The following is a 14,496-nucleotide window of genomic DNA, read 5'->3' as shown; positions in this document are numbered from 1 at the left end:
TATTATTATTATTATTATTATTATTATTATTATTATTATTATTATTATTATTATTATTATTATTATCTTAAGAGGCCTGAAGCTGTGCCAAAGCTACACTGCATTTCTTAGGACTAGAGTGTGGCTTTGGCATGGCTTCCGACCTCTTAGGACACATGCATCATTTAAACAGCATACCTCCAAAGTGACCCGAAGCAGCTTTATTTTGGCCTATTTGGGCTCATAGTCTGCATCTGAGAAAGGAGATCAGGTCTACAATCAGGTCTTTTGGCCAGGCTCTGAATTCTTGTTTATCTTTCTTAAACCTTGGAGACTCCATGGATCCAACAATCTCCTTATTCAATTCTAGCTTATCAGTAACCCTCATTAGTTTTGCCCCATTATTGATACGCACAACTTCTTCTAATAAGCCACAGCTCTGGCTCTCTCCCATCATTCAGTTTCTCCCTTCTTGTTCTTGAGCTGCTGAACAGTTGTGGAATGGTTTTATTCATTATAAATTTGTTCTTTTTCGTGCGCTATCTCCTTGGCAAAACAGAATTATTATAAATCTGTGACTGAAGCTAATGACAGGGGGCCACAGTGTCTTTTCTCCACATTCGACTATCTACTAAAACCTTATTTTCTGTTGGTTCTGCACTCATTTTCACCCACTGATTTCACCGACTAAGATTGAAACAATCCATTCCAACCTGTATTCCCTGCTTTATTTTTACTCCAACAACTCAATAATCAATAACTGGAACATTCTCTGCTTTTTCTTCTGTTTCATTGGGTGAATTACCTAAGATCTCACGTAACAATAGTGCTAACTATTAACTCATTAAGTCCACAATCTTCAACATGGGACTCAGCTCATGGTTAGAGCAGCAGCTGGTGAGGCACCCTCCCTCCATTCCAACTGCTGTGGACCCTGAGGGAGAGAAGAGTGTAAAACACCCCAACAGAGAGAAGTAGGGTCACAGTGACTATCAGGAGTCCAGGGGGAGGAAGAAGCTGCTGATTCTACTGGTACTTGGACCTCTGCCTTCCAAATGGATTCCTCTCTCTTCAGGACTGAGGCCATGACTAAGTAGACACTGTGTATTGCCAAACAATGGTGTTGGTGGTAGAGTAGAAGGAGGAGTAAGTTCTACCCAACTTTCGCGGGTTATAAACCACCGCTTTCAGGTGGTCTGCCACCACCGCCGCTTGCTCTGTAAGGGAGCCGTCGCAGCCACACCGCACGGCTCCCTTGCGGAGCAAAAAAGAAGCTCCAAAATGGAGCTTCTTTCTGCGGCGCCCTAATGACGTCGCAAGGCACTGCTGGCGCACTCGTAACGTCATTAGCGCCGCGACACGTCTGGACGCTATGCGTCCGATACGTAAACATGGCGGCCCCCATGTGGAAGGGGCGCCGCCATGTTGTACGTATGGAATACGTACTAGGGTTAGGGGGGTGCGGAAGCACCGCCCCTTCCTAACCCTAATACGTATTCCATACGTATTTTTTGGTGGTTTGTAACCCGCTATTATCTGTATGTAATGTTTTGGTAGCAGATACACAAATTTATATGGTCTCTTAATTTGGCAAATACCTCTATACATCTACTTGCACCAGCTGATTATGTTTCTGCCTAATAAAAGTACTGCAACATTTAATGTAATAGGCACTGCACACTAAAATGCATTTTGAATCTTCAAACTAAGAAGTATGAGGTTGGACCTTTAACCACTGTGGTTTGGTGTGACACATTTTGGTGCCTGAAGCCTGAAAATAGCCCATGGTAGCAGCTATTCAATACCTATATTCTCACTCACTTCTCTCTTATAATCAATACCATTTCTGGATGAATGTAAGATACAAAGGTTGTCCATTTGAAGTATGGTATTATTTAAAATTTAAAAGCCATTTAAAACAGATTACATTATTTTTTTCATATAAATTGGTCAGTATTAGAAAGTCAGGAGTTTCTATCCCCCATAGTTTCTACAACTTTGCATACAACGATTTGTGAAGTGCCTTTAATCCTACATCCAAATTTCCAGAATAATTATTCTAGAGAAAGGGAACAGATGCCAGTCAAACCAATTTTACCTTCAGCTATGTTTCTTTCTTTTTAAAAATTATTTCTCTGAACATTCAAACGCATATAAAAACTAAACAAACACATATAAACCCATTAATATATATATAAAAGCCATGTATATATATTCCACTCATGCCATGACATATTTATATTATATACTGATATTCCCTGAGTTCCATTTCTGACTGATACCAGGAGCCTTCCAAATTAGATAGCTAAACAATAAAAGGGCAATTCTTTATTCATCCTTGAGAAGATTTACAGGTGCAGCTGTCTCATGCACCAACAGCAATGTCTCTGTGGTTCTATGAAAATGGGTCCATAAACATCTTTCAGAATGAGTGAGTAGCAAAAATTTTCTTAAATCAAGGATATTACCTAAGTTAGAAAATCCAGTTTAAAGAACAAACTGGGAAGATATTTTGCAATTAGCTCTGTAGCAGATACCATTTTTTTTCACTTGGTCATACTTTCCAACAAGAAAACACAGAAATTTATAACCTACATTTCATTAATAGTTCGTTTCTTTAAGTGTTTAGGTGTGTTATATAGCTTATAACCCAAAGTTAAGTTTGATAAACATTTATGAAAGCCAGACATCATAGCACATTAATTGTGTGAACATATATATGTACATGTATGTATATGTATGTGTATATCTGGATAGAGAAACATTCAGAGGTAACAGTATTGCAAGCAATGGAACTTATTTTCTGTCAAGTAAATGAGACTGCCAACTCTCACACTTATTTGAGAGTATGCCCAACTGACTTTACTCCTCTGAACAGATAAATAAATGATTGCACTGGTAATCACTCAGATATATATATATATATATATAATGAGATATCTCCAAGGCAGTTAGAAAAGTGAAATATGATCCCTCAATAAACAGGTCATAAGACATCCTGATTTCTAGGAGACTGTAGAAACAATATATGTTATGCTCCTCACTCAAAATAGCAGCATAAAACAAAATGACAACCAGCTCTCCAGCATCTGGAAAACAAAGTTACTACCAATAGATCTGAGAATTCTCTGTTTGTACATTGAATCCACCTCAACATACTCTCCAGTTGTCCCAGTTTAGCAGGGTCAGATCCAATTAATCCACTGTTGTGCTACTTTTTCAACTGTTTTTTAAAATTCTAGGTTTCTCTCTCTTCCTCTCATTTTCCCCCTTTGTCCTCAGCTTACACTAAATGCTGTAAACTAAATTCAAAGTACAATAGTACAGTAGTTTAGACTCATTTAACTCAGCAGTAGGGAGAACCAGTGTGACATATTGCTTTGAGCAATGGACTATTACTCTGGAGACCAGCGTTTGAATCCCAGCTCAACCATGTAAACCCATTGGGTGACCTTGGACAAGGCACAGTCTCTCAGCCTCAGAGGATGGCAATGGCAAACCCCCTCTGAAGAAACTTGCCAAGAAAACCTCATGATAGGATCACCTTAGGATCACCATAAATTGGAAACGGGTTGACGGCAGGCACAACAATAATAAGGAATAAAAGAGAGCAGGGTAGAACCTTTCCTTACCAATAGGCTCACGAAAAAACAAACAGCCTCTCCAATCATGTGTGTTCTTCCACAATAATTTTTTCCATCTAGCCATTCTAATGTTGCTTGGCCATATGCATCCCAGTTTTCATCTGTGAAATATTGGAGGGTGTGCCTTAATTGGAAGAAAGCTTGGAACATTGTTTTTTTTAATAACATACTGCTCATTATTTTGTAGCTAATGTGTTATTGATTTGTTAGTAGCATGGGCGTTTTTCTTTTCTAAGAAAAATTGAATTTGAAAATGCCAAAATGACCCCAAATGGTCAAAGGTCCTCCTAAATGACAAAAGACCTTCAACATTTAGATCACTTTAAAGATCTGAAAGATCTATGCAGCCTTTGAAAAGTTAGGGCAAGGGTCATGATTTGCACCTTTCTGGATCCATTTGCATTCTATCCCACTCCCACAACTGTATAAATATGCTTTATACCTGAGGCCTTAATACCAAGACCATACTAAAATAAAAATTTAAAGGTGCTGCCATATTTCTTTTCTTTTTTCCCCATCCTCCCTTCCTCCTTTTTATGCTGAAAGAGACTAACACAGGTACTTCTTTGAACTCTGCAACCAAGTGTCTCTTCAAACAACAGGTTGTTTTGTTTTGTTTGCAGTGTCTTTTGAAGCTGTTCAGACCCAGGCTTGTTGAGAATATAGTGTTTGTGTATATGCTTGCACAAAGCATATAATCAAAGTAACAGAGAAAGCATGGATTAATGGTCAAGTAGGCAGTGTAGAAGTATAAATAGCTTACACTGTTATGTGTGAAGTATAAGACTACCTGTCCATGAAAGGAATGTTTGTTGTGTCATTTTGTATCAAGAACACTGTAGAAGAAACTCTTTAAACTCCTTATTCAAGGATGCATTCCATGGACCTCTCTTGAGATATAGACCCACTTCAAAATAGCATTCCAGTAGATATGGTTTCTGATGTTCAAGCTGGCATTTTAGCCTTCAGTACAGTTAAAATGGATGACTTTTAATCTGAGCCAGAAGCTCTGTTTTGAACACTTTTTTTCTGCTTGGTTCTTAATTTCCCACCACATAATTATAGCACTATGATTCCATTTCAGCTGCCATGGCTGGATCATAAGAAATGATGGGGTTTGCAGTTTGGTGAAACACCAGAGAAGCTCTCTTCCTGAGAATTTTAAATACCCCTCCCTAAATTACAAATCCAAGAATGCCATAGTCTGTTGCCATGGGAGTTAAAGTGGACTCACAGAACTATTATTACATAATGTAGATGAGCCCTGGGATCCCCCTTATCCTTCAAAGGAAAAAGGGGGGAAAGTTGAAGGGGTTTCATACCCTATAAGTATATTTTCTGCTTCCCATGGCATTGGAGCCAATCAAATGATGCCTGTGGGCCCTGCATGGCTTGCATTCTATGTTTAAAATAGAGAGAGAAGAAAAATAGAAACTTAAAAATGAGAATGAAAGGTTAGTTGGGTATCTACAACTTCCATTAGGTTCAGAAGGAGCAGGTCTTTGGGCAGCTTTGTAAAAGTGGGAGTGGGAAGTAAAGTAACATTTAAGTTACTTTAGTAATGTGCAACAGAATGTGCTGCTCTCCCCAACAGCCAGTAAACAATGGTAATAGCCCAATTACTAGGTAAAGCAATAAGGAATGCAATCCATTCCCCCCGTTTCCCCAATAACTGTCCAATACACCAGTCAACAAGTGCCCAGAAAAGCAGGTGATTAAATTACAAGGGCTGTTGGGTAGTTAATCCAGTCCAGGTTAGTCACAGGTTATCTGAGTAAGATGAAGACAGAAGCACAAGGGTGGTTGTCAGCCAGTCCAGAAGTCATTGTAGCAAGTCAGTAGTCCAGATACATGAAGCCAATAGCAGAGTCATCAAATCGTAATTAGTCTAAGATCATGAAAACAGGACCACTAGAGAGTACTGTCAGTCAACAAGGTAAAATAGTGGCTAACGAGGGAACTGCTGGGATATTCATGAGCAACTCTTTCAAGGCCACATGTGGCCAATTTGTTCAGCATCTTCTACATAGCAATAGTTGGGATTGCTGTTTCTCTTTTTGTTGCTCAATTAAGCATGGTTGTGTGTCATTTTCAGCTTCATTGGCCTCTGCCATCTCCTATTGGGAGCAAGGCCCCTGACCGCCTCAGTCCCTGGACTCTGAGAGAAAGTAAGTCTCGTGAGCTGTAGATTCCTGGCAATCTTGTCCTCCTATTTTTCATCTGATTCCTCCAAGAGGTGAGTTATGACACTAACATTTTAAGCTCTGTTCTAAACACTTCTCTCTGCTTGGTTCTTAAGTGTAAGCTGGAAATGATCTAACTCTCTTGCTCAGTTCCTTGAGTTGTCTTCACCCATGTCCTAGCTCCTTACCTAATTGATCTCACAGTATTTCAGCCTAGAAGCGTATTCATCCAAACAGTAAGAGATATTGAAGATGTGATATTGTACCACCTTGAAGGGTTGACGGTGCAGACAGACAAAAATATTTTATCACCGTGTTAAATATAAAGAGTGGGGGGGGGGAGGAATTCTGACAACAGGTATCTGGTATTCCTATAACTGATATCCCATAAAAAACAGATAGAGATGTAGTAATGTGGCTGTTAGTCTTCCTTCCAGGCCACACTTAGTTGGTCTGAAGCAAGACATAAAATATAGGAGTATAGTGGCTACCTTATGATGGAGTTTTTCTCATGCTACCTGGCATTGCTATCTGGTTTGAGAGTATACAGAAAGGAAGCTATCCTTGGGACCTGACTGCTTCATTCCATGTAACTCAGTTAAGCTAAGGCTTAGTAACACAGTCAGATGCCTCCTTGGCTCACTGTTGAAGGTGACCAGTTAAAGAGAAAAAAAAGTGCAAGTATTTGACTGATCTGATGCTTGGGATCTTGGCAGAACTTCCCAATGTGGTAGATATTAGGAGGCCCTTCCAGAAATTTCAAATATGTATAAATGTTTACACAGGCAGATAAAGTTGATATTTTTAATAGTTTACTGTTTGTTAAAAGTTTTATTCAACAAATTTGTAGCAATAAGCCCTATTTACTCTCTTGAGTCCTTACCCAAGGATGTAGGAACAATTCCTAGACCATTCAAATAAGAATCTGAAATTTGAATTTGAGCTAAATAATGGAAATATGGCCAAAAATGCATTGCTTTATTTCCAGGGCAAACCTAAGCATATGTCTACTTTGGACAGGACTATATGCTCACCTAGATAGCAGCTATGCAACTTTTGAACCACTTCACCCTAATTGTAATCCTTAAACACATAAACATTATCAACCGTATTACTCTGTCAAGCAAGGCTATAAAGCAAGCATGCTGAATCAGGAATGCAGTCAGTTTGTATCATACCTCTCTAACTGAAAAACATCCTGAACTATTTCTAGAATGAAAGAAGCAGGTGACTGTTAACCCACATTTTGCTGTATTAAAAGAGTATGTGAACCTGCTTCTATTGATCTCAATCTGCTGCTGCTTCTTCTTCTTCTTCTTCTTCTTCTTCTTCTGGGTCTGAAGAATTATGATGACACCAGATGTCAAGTTGGCATGTTGTTTACTTCATTTTTCCCCTCTACCAACAGGGATATGTTAAGCAGATTCAAATTATTTCATGTGAAATTACTGTTCCTGGATATATACTTAGTAAATATTAAATCATTTCCCCTGTTTACATATTGGCATCATGTCCAAATAATTTATGGATAGTCCAGTCTGTCATAAGGGAAGCCACAGACATGGATCTTGTTTTCTTGCTTAAGAAACAAAAAATGACCCCATGAATTAAAATCACAACATTTCAACATCTGTTAAGAGGATCAGCTATTACAGCCTAAATCAAACCCTTCTTAGCTTTTGCTGAGCTTTCCCAATATTCATTTTGCTTTAATGATGTGTCATTATTTTGACTCCTTTAAGGCAAACAGACATGTCTAGATATGTTTGTTGTTGTTAGAATTCAAAGACATAGCCATTGTTGTTATGTTATTGTTGCTGTTATGTGCTCTCAAATCAGCTCCGACTTATACTGATCCTATGTTAGGATTCAGTTCCATTTACAAAGGCCAATTGGATTGGTACTTGAAACATTCTTTAATACTGTCAATGGGGACAGCATCCCCCACCATACTTGAAGAAAACAAGCTATGTGACACAAAGCTCTCCTCAAATACCATGGTGCTTCCTTCTAGCATCTGCCCACCTTGAAAACAACCACCTTATTTGGCAAAATTATAGAGTTGGTCATGGCAGTCCATGCTTTTTGTTAAGAAAACTTGAACAGTTACGTGCAGGAATCAAGGAAATAATTAAAATAGTGTAGCAGTGCATTATTTTAAAGCTCAAAAGGCTACAACATTACGAGTAGAGATTTTAGAGATTTGTGGCCTCACTTTGAAATAAATTATTGTGCATGAAAATAATTAACTGTGTCTTTCTGGCCTGTTGTTTTGGAAGAGAGGTATAACCCATGGAGCCAATACTACCATTAGTGGGTTATTTAAATAATAATCAAACTATCGAACACTTATGTATATATATATCTTATCTACAATCAGACTAGCAAAACAAAAAACAAACAACAACAACAACAAAGTATTACACATTAAAAGCAGGTAAACCTCTGTTAACTGTATGGTTAGATTTATGGTTTTGTCAGTTTTATCAGCCTTAAAGAGTAAGATCCACCCAATATCTACAAATCTTTTTATACTTACAGCACAAATATTTTACACTTATCTCTACTGTGAGTAGAGATAAACTGTTAATTGTCTGCACAATATTTTCTAGCATGACACGTAATAATACTTAAATATTTAAGCTTAAATATTTAAATAATTTAAAATACTTAAACATAATTTGTTCTTCAAAGGAAAGAAAGAAAATCACCAGAATATTAGGATGCAATATCTATCTATATAATAGAAATGTTATGCCTTCTTGTAGTGGAAGGAACTTGCCAAACCACATCTAATTGTTCCTTGCCTGAATAATAATAATAAACTTGGAGATGTAATGGTAATACACAGTGCAAGCACTTTTTGAACCTATTCAAAATGCATACATGAAATAATCTTTATTTCCAAGAATCTCCCTGTAGTGTGGATTGGACCTGTGTTTCACACATTTAGGCCCCATGTATCATCTAAACAAGTCAATGCAGAAATGGGGCAAGAGCATTTCTTTTCCTCTGTGCTGACACAGCCTCTGTTGAATAGAAATACTTAAGAATGCAATCTTGATATGACACTAATGGCTAGAAAAGGTTAGGCCCACACATTGGGAATTGTTTGGCAACTTTCACCACCAGTCAGAATGGGGATTCTACCATGAAGTACATTGCAGTGTTTGGATGGGCAGAAAGCTATCACTAGGGGGGAAATCCCAGATGTGGTATTTTTATGTAATCTGTGCATTTAGGACAGAGCTAGCAGTGGATCCACTTGATTCACTCTATCCAGATGGTCCAAGTCTAGGCACATGTTTTGAATCCAAAAATCATCAGGGGGACATAAAGACATCCCCACACATGCACACCATGCTCTAGCTGGTCTTAGCTAACAAAATTTTAGATGCAGCGACATATCCCCCAGTCTGTACCTTCCTGCCCCCCACAAGATTGCTCTGGAACATGCCAGGCACACTATTATGTATACTGAGAAGGAAGAAGAATAGAAAGAGGGGATAAGGGAAAGGACAACAACTGATATGGAAGTTACAATTGATGCAATTGATGTGCAATTAGTATATGAAATAGATTTGGATAGCAACAGAGCAGTCACAGGGGTAAAAAATCTGGGGCAAGTGTCCATCCCCTCCCCACCACCACCACCACCACCATGCACAGCAGATTGTGAGATCAGAAGCAAGACCACCCTGGTGTTGATTAGAATTCCTGCCCTTTGAGGATATTGAAGAAAGGATCCCAATACAGTATACTGCTGGGCCACTACCAATGGATCATAATCAAATTGGATGGTGCAATAGGCAAGTGGCCCTTTAGTCTATGGGCAATTGACTAAAAGGTTACCTGGAAGAATGAAATAATCTATGTTTTTTCTTGCTACATTATCTTGCAATTTCTTTCCCCTTCTGTTTTACGTATTACAGCCTTAATAAAACCATTAGTCATGATGATCATCACTAATGAGTAGGTTTCACCTTATTTTATGGTTTTTTTTAAGAAATAAAATAAAAAAACAATAATTTGGTCCAAGGAACTCAGATTGACCTGAAAGAGGTTTATAATATGTTTTAAAATTTTTGAAGATTTGTTTCATTTTAGTGAAAGCTTATTTTAACGATCAGATATGCAAATGTTTGGTTGGTTATCTGAATGCTATTACTGTTGCTAAAATACTCAAAAGTAGGAAAGATAAACATGAGCCATCAATAGAAGCTTTCACTGCTTTAGCTACTGATAAACATGTATTTTACAGATGTCAATTTCCAAGAAAATCTGTTTTAGGAAATATGGTCCCTTTATACCAGTGCATACACCTAGATCACATTCACATCTTTTCTCTTCCACCCTGTTTTTATCCTTTATCTTTTTTCCTTTTCTTTATAATGCGACTTCTAAAATTCTAATAAAAACATTTCTATAAAAATATAAGAATTTTCTTCTTAAGAAGCACTGTAAAATCGACATATATGTGATTGTGTGTGCATACACACACGGACAATATTCTGCATTGGGAAGACATCACATAAAGTTCAGATGCAACTATGCTTTATATCCTCTTCCTTCCTGCTGGACTCACCTTCCTCTGCTAGGAGTCCTCTTGCCATAGCCATTTTGTTGTCAATGAAGGGGGATATTAGAGAAGGGTCAGACTTCTGGAGGATCCTTAGGCTGTCCTATGCTGCATCTGCTTCTCAAATGCCCCCTGCTCTCTGCCAGCCATGAAATGGCTGTGGACGGTGACCCTGCAGGAAGAAGGTCAGTCTTAAGAGGTGTGCATAAGTAAGGCAACAACCAGAAAAAAAAGATATATTCAGGTTAACAGTGGACTTTTTCTTCTTTATGTCACTAACAGTATACCAGCCAATTAGTTTATTTGTGACAGCTACTATCCCACTTTCATTGTCAAATCAATACTTGGCAGTGTTTGGTAACTAAAGACATACACTTTTATGGGAAGAAATGACTCATTAGTCCCCAACTGAGACCCAGAAGGCCAATGGATGCATCATCTGACAAACATCTTAGAGACATGTGAGGTGAAGCTAAAGGGCCTGCAGGACAGGTGCTTTCTTCATTTTAGTTTCAAACACAGATGAATTTCCCAGCTGGGACTATATTTCATTACCTATTGGCAGTAGTGCACTGCTTTGAATTTGCTTTGTAATTAGATGATAGGAGTTGACTTAATAGGGGGGAAAATCTCTCCCCAGATCAGAGAACATTTCCTTTTTAAAGCAGATGTTGAAAAGCTAGAAAAATTGTAGTCCATCACATGGGAGTGCTATATTCTCACCGAAGCTGTTACTTCAATAGTGTTTCTCAACTTCATTGCCAATTCATTTTCCTCAGTGTTCCATTAGCATCCAAATATAAGTTTCATCATGCTAGTCTCCACAGAAACTGCAGATAATGCAGCCAACAATTATCCATCAGTCCAGCTACATAATGAAAGAAAATGTTATGGCTGCTCTCAATTAAGAAAAGAACAGCTTGTATGCATGTTCCAGACAGGCCTAGATCCATACCTCCAAGTACCTTGGTCAAATGGAAGGTTTTATTTGATTCAGAAAGGACAATATCCCTGCCTATTTAAGGGAATCAAGCAATCAGAATGTCTTCAAAAGCTAAAAAGTCATACAAAAGAACAGTGGAATAAAGGGAAGTAGTTGTTTGTTCAAGTCAGCATGGTGTACTGTTTTGAGCATTGGACTACCACTCTGGAGACTAGGTTTCAAATCCCCTCTAAGCCATGGAAACCTACTGTGTGACCTTGGGCAAGTCACACACTCTTGGCCTCAAAGGAAGGCGAAGACAAACTGCCCATAAACATATATTGCCAAGAAAACCCTGTGATAGGATCACTACAGGTCAGTAATGACTCAAAGGCACATAATAGCAAGAACAATTCTTCAACAGTCAGATCTCAACAGAAGCAATGAGTAATTTCAGCAAATTTCTTCCCTCTATGTATTCACGCTTTGGGACTTATTATGCATAAAATGCATACATTTTGGCACAGAAAACAGCACTTAGCATTTTCTGTGTAGAAAATAATGACCAGAATCCTATATCAGCTTATACTTAACTCAGTAAACTATATAACTGCTCCCTGCCTAACCCTACCTTGAAACCTAACAGAGATATAATTCAATTATGCTCTGATGATCAGCATAATGGACCTCCTTCTGCATCTGATGCCCAGAAAACTAGGTCAGATAATGAATTATAGTCTTGGGAATACTATCAGTACCATGGCCAATGCTACATCTTCACTGCAGGAGTAATGCAGTTTGACACCATCAACTATCATGGCTCAGTGCTATGGAGTTCTGGGATTTGTAGCTTTTTGAAATATGTAGCCATCTCTGTGAAAGAGCTCTGGCACCACAACAAACTCCAAATCTTTGGATTCCATAGGATAGAGCCAAATTTGGATTCCATAGGATTGGATTCCATAGGATGGAGTTAAAGTGATGTCAAAATGCATTAATTTTGCAGTGTGGCAGCAGCCCAAGTAGTCCTTGTTAATATGAAATAGTTACGTGTGCAGCTTATTCGTGATTTTGACACTACTGCCATGATCCTCATTTGCTCCCGAACCAACTGTGCCAGGCATGAGGAAAAGGACGTCCATCCTGCAAATGATCAGTACATTGCTGAATGATGTTTCCATTAGGTTTGTGGGGGAAGTCAGGCCAGAAGAAGTTATTTATTTCAATACTGAGTTACATATAAAATAACACAAGAGTTCAGCCAGACTTTCTCCACAGAAATATTACTTTCAAGCAGAAAATGATGTGTTCTAAGACAGAGAGTACAATTTTCTGCAGGAATTAAAAACACATGTACATTTTGTGCAGGATAAATCTCAAATCATGAAGATTCTCATCAGTCCAGGATTCATCTCATTAGAGTTTCCTGACACCTGAGAAACATGTTATTTGACCATTCTGAAATACTCTTTTCATCCCTTGTGGAACAACATTTTCCTGGAACACCTATTCCATACCTGGCTTCTTCCAATCCAGTACCAATTGGAGGGAGCTGACTGTGTCCCCACACCATGTGAAGTATCATTCAAAGTCTCCTGAACTTCCTTCCTTAACACAGATTCTGAGAGATGTACCTTAAGCAGGCAAAATGTATCAATAAACCAATATTTTTAAACTGGAGTGGAGGCAGAATACTTGTTAGCCAAATCTGACTTCCATTATTATTTTTTTGCCCCAAAAGGCAATATTCAAGCAGATAAAATTATGCCTTTCTGGTATCATCAAAAGAAAACAATAATCTATTCTCTTCAGAGAGTGCTGAACAAGAGAGAGGGGGGGAAATACTGGTTTCATACTGGGATACAAATGTTTATTAACATCACAGAGCAAGTTATCCAAAACTTTACATCTGCCTCATTTGAAGTTTGTTAAATTTTGGTCTCAAACTCCCACCTCTGAGTTTTGCAGTCACACTAGGAGACACTATAATAAGGAGATATTTCACTTGAATAATCTGAAAATGAGAAAATGTGTAAGCAGAGCCCATCAAATATTTAACATCTTGTCACATCTTGGAAGGAAAGGAAGATAATCTGCTTCATCTCTTGAGAATTATTCTATGGGATTAATTTACTAAGAGTTCTTTCCTTGTCATAATGTCCTCGTCCCTTACATCCTATGACCCCTACTTAGACCTCACAGAGTTACACATTGAGAAAGAACATTTCCACACTTATATGAGACCTGAGACCTCTTTATGCTTGGGAATTCACTAATGTAATCATTTATCCTCTTTCATGAGCTCTTCAGGCAAGCACATATACATCTGAATAATTAAAATCCTAGAAAGTTCTGGTAGTTATATCGAGCACTAAATTTAATTCCCTTGCCCTATGGCACTTTTGTTCCATTTTGTACCCAGACCAAAATTAAGCATATGCTTAATTTAAAAAAAAACACACCAGTCTTCACCTTATCTGGATGCAACATGATCATGCAACCATTTCTCTATATATCATCCCATAAGGCTACTATAACCTGTGGGGGAAAGCAACTGAAAAATAGCAAACCATTACTACGAATCACAATCCATTACAACAAATTTTGCTATCTCCACCACTGTAATGAAAGAAATACTAAATGAGTATTTCAACAGCCAATTTGCAGAAAATATTTTACTGGCATTTTTACAACCAATTAATTACTCTGACTAGGATTTATTTATTTTTTTTGCCCCCGATGCTTTCCTAAAAATCTTGTCATGTGAATTGTACTAATTTTTTTTCTTTTGACAAATCTTTTTCATTAAAAAACAATAGACCCATTTTTCATTCTTTCACTTTTTTAAAAAAAACCTCACAACTTTATCCATTCTGTAGATACAGATAAAAATGTGAAAGAACAGCAGTGCTACTGGTAAGATTTCCAGAAACACAAGGAACCACCCAGCTAATCTGAGTCACCTTTAAGTTCTACTGATCTCAATGGGAAAAAATATGTAGCAGGCTTATTCAGATATAAATCCCACTATGTTCAACAGGGTTCATCCCCTAGCAAGACAGCTTTCTGTGAAGAAGTAGGTTGTATAGAAGTGCCCCTCTGCCAACAGAAAAAACCTCTGACGACAGACTGAGGTGGGAGACAGAAGCCCCTCGCATGCCTTGCAGAAAGCTCATGGCTGTAAATCTG

The sequence above is a fragment of the Sceloporus undulatus genome, chromosome 2 (assembly GCF_019175285.1).
Source record: "Sceloporus undulatus isolate JIND9_A2432 ecotype Alabama chromosome 2, SceUnd_v1.1, whole genome shotgun sequence".
Lineage (NCBI taxonomy): Eukaryota > Metazoa > Chordata > Lepidosauria > Squamata > Phrynosomatidae > Sceloporus > Sceloporus undulatus.
Note: the sequence above shows the minus strand (reverse complement) of the source record.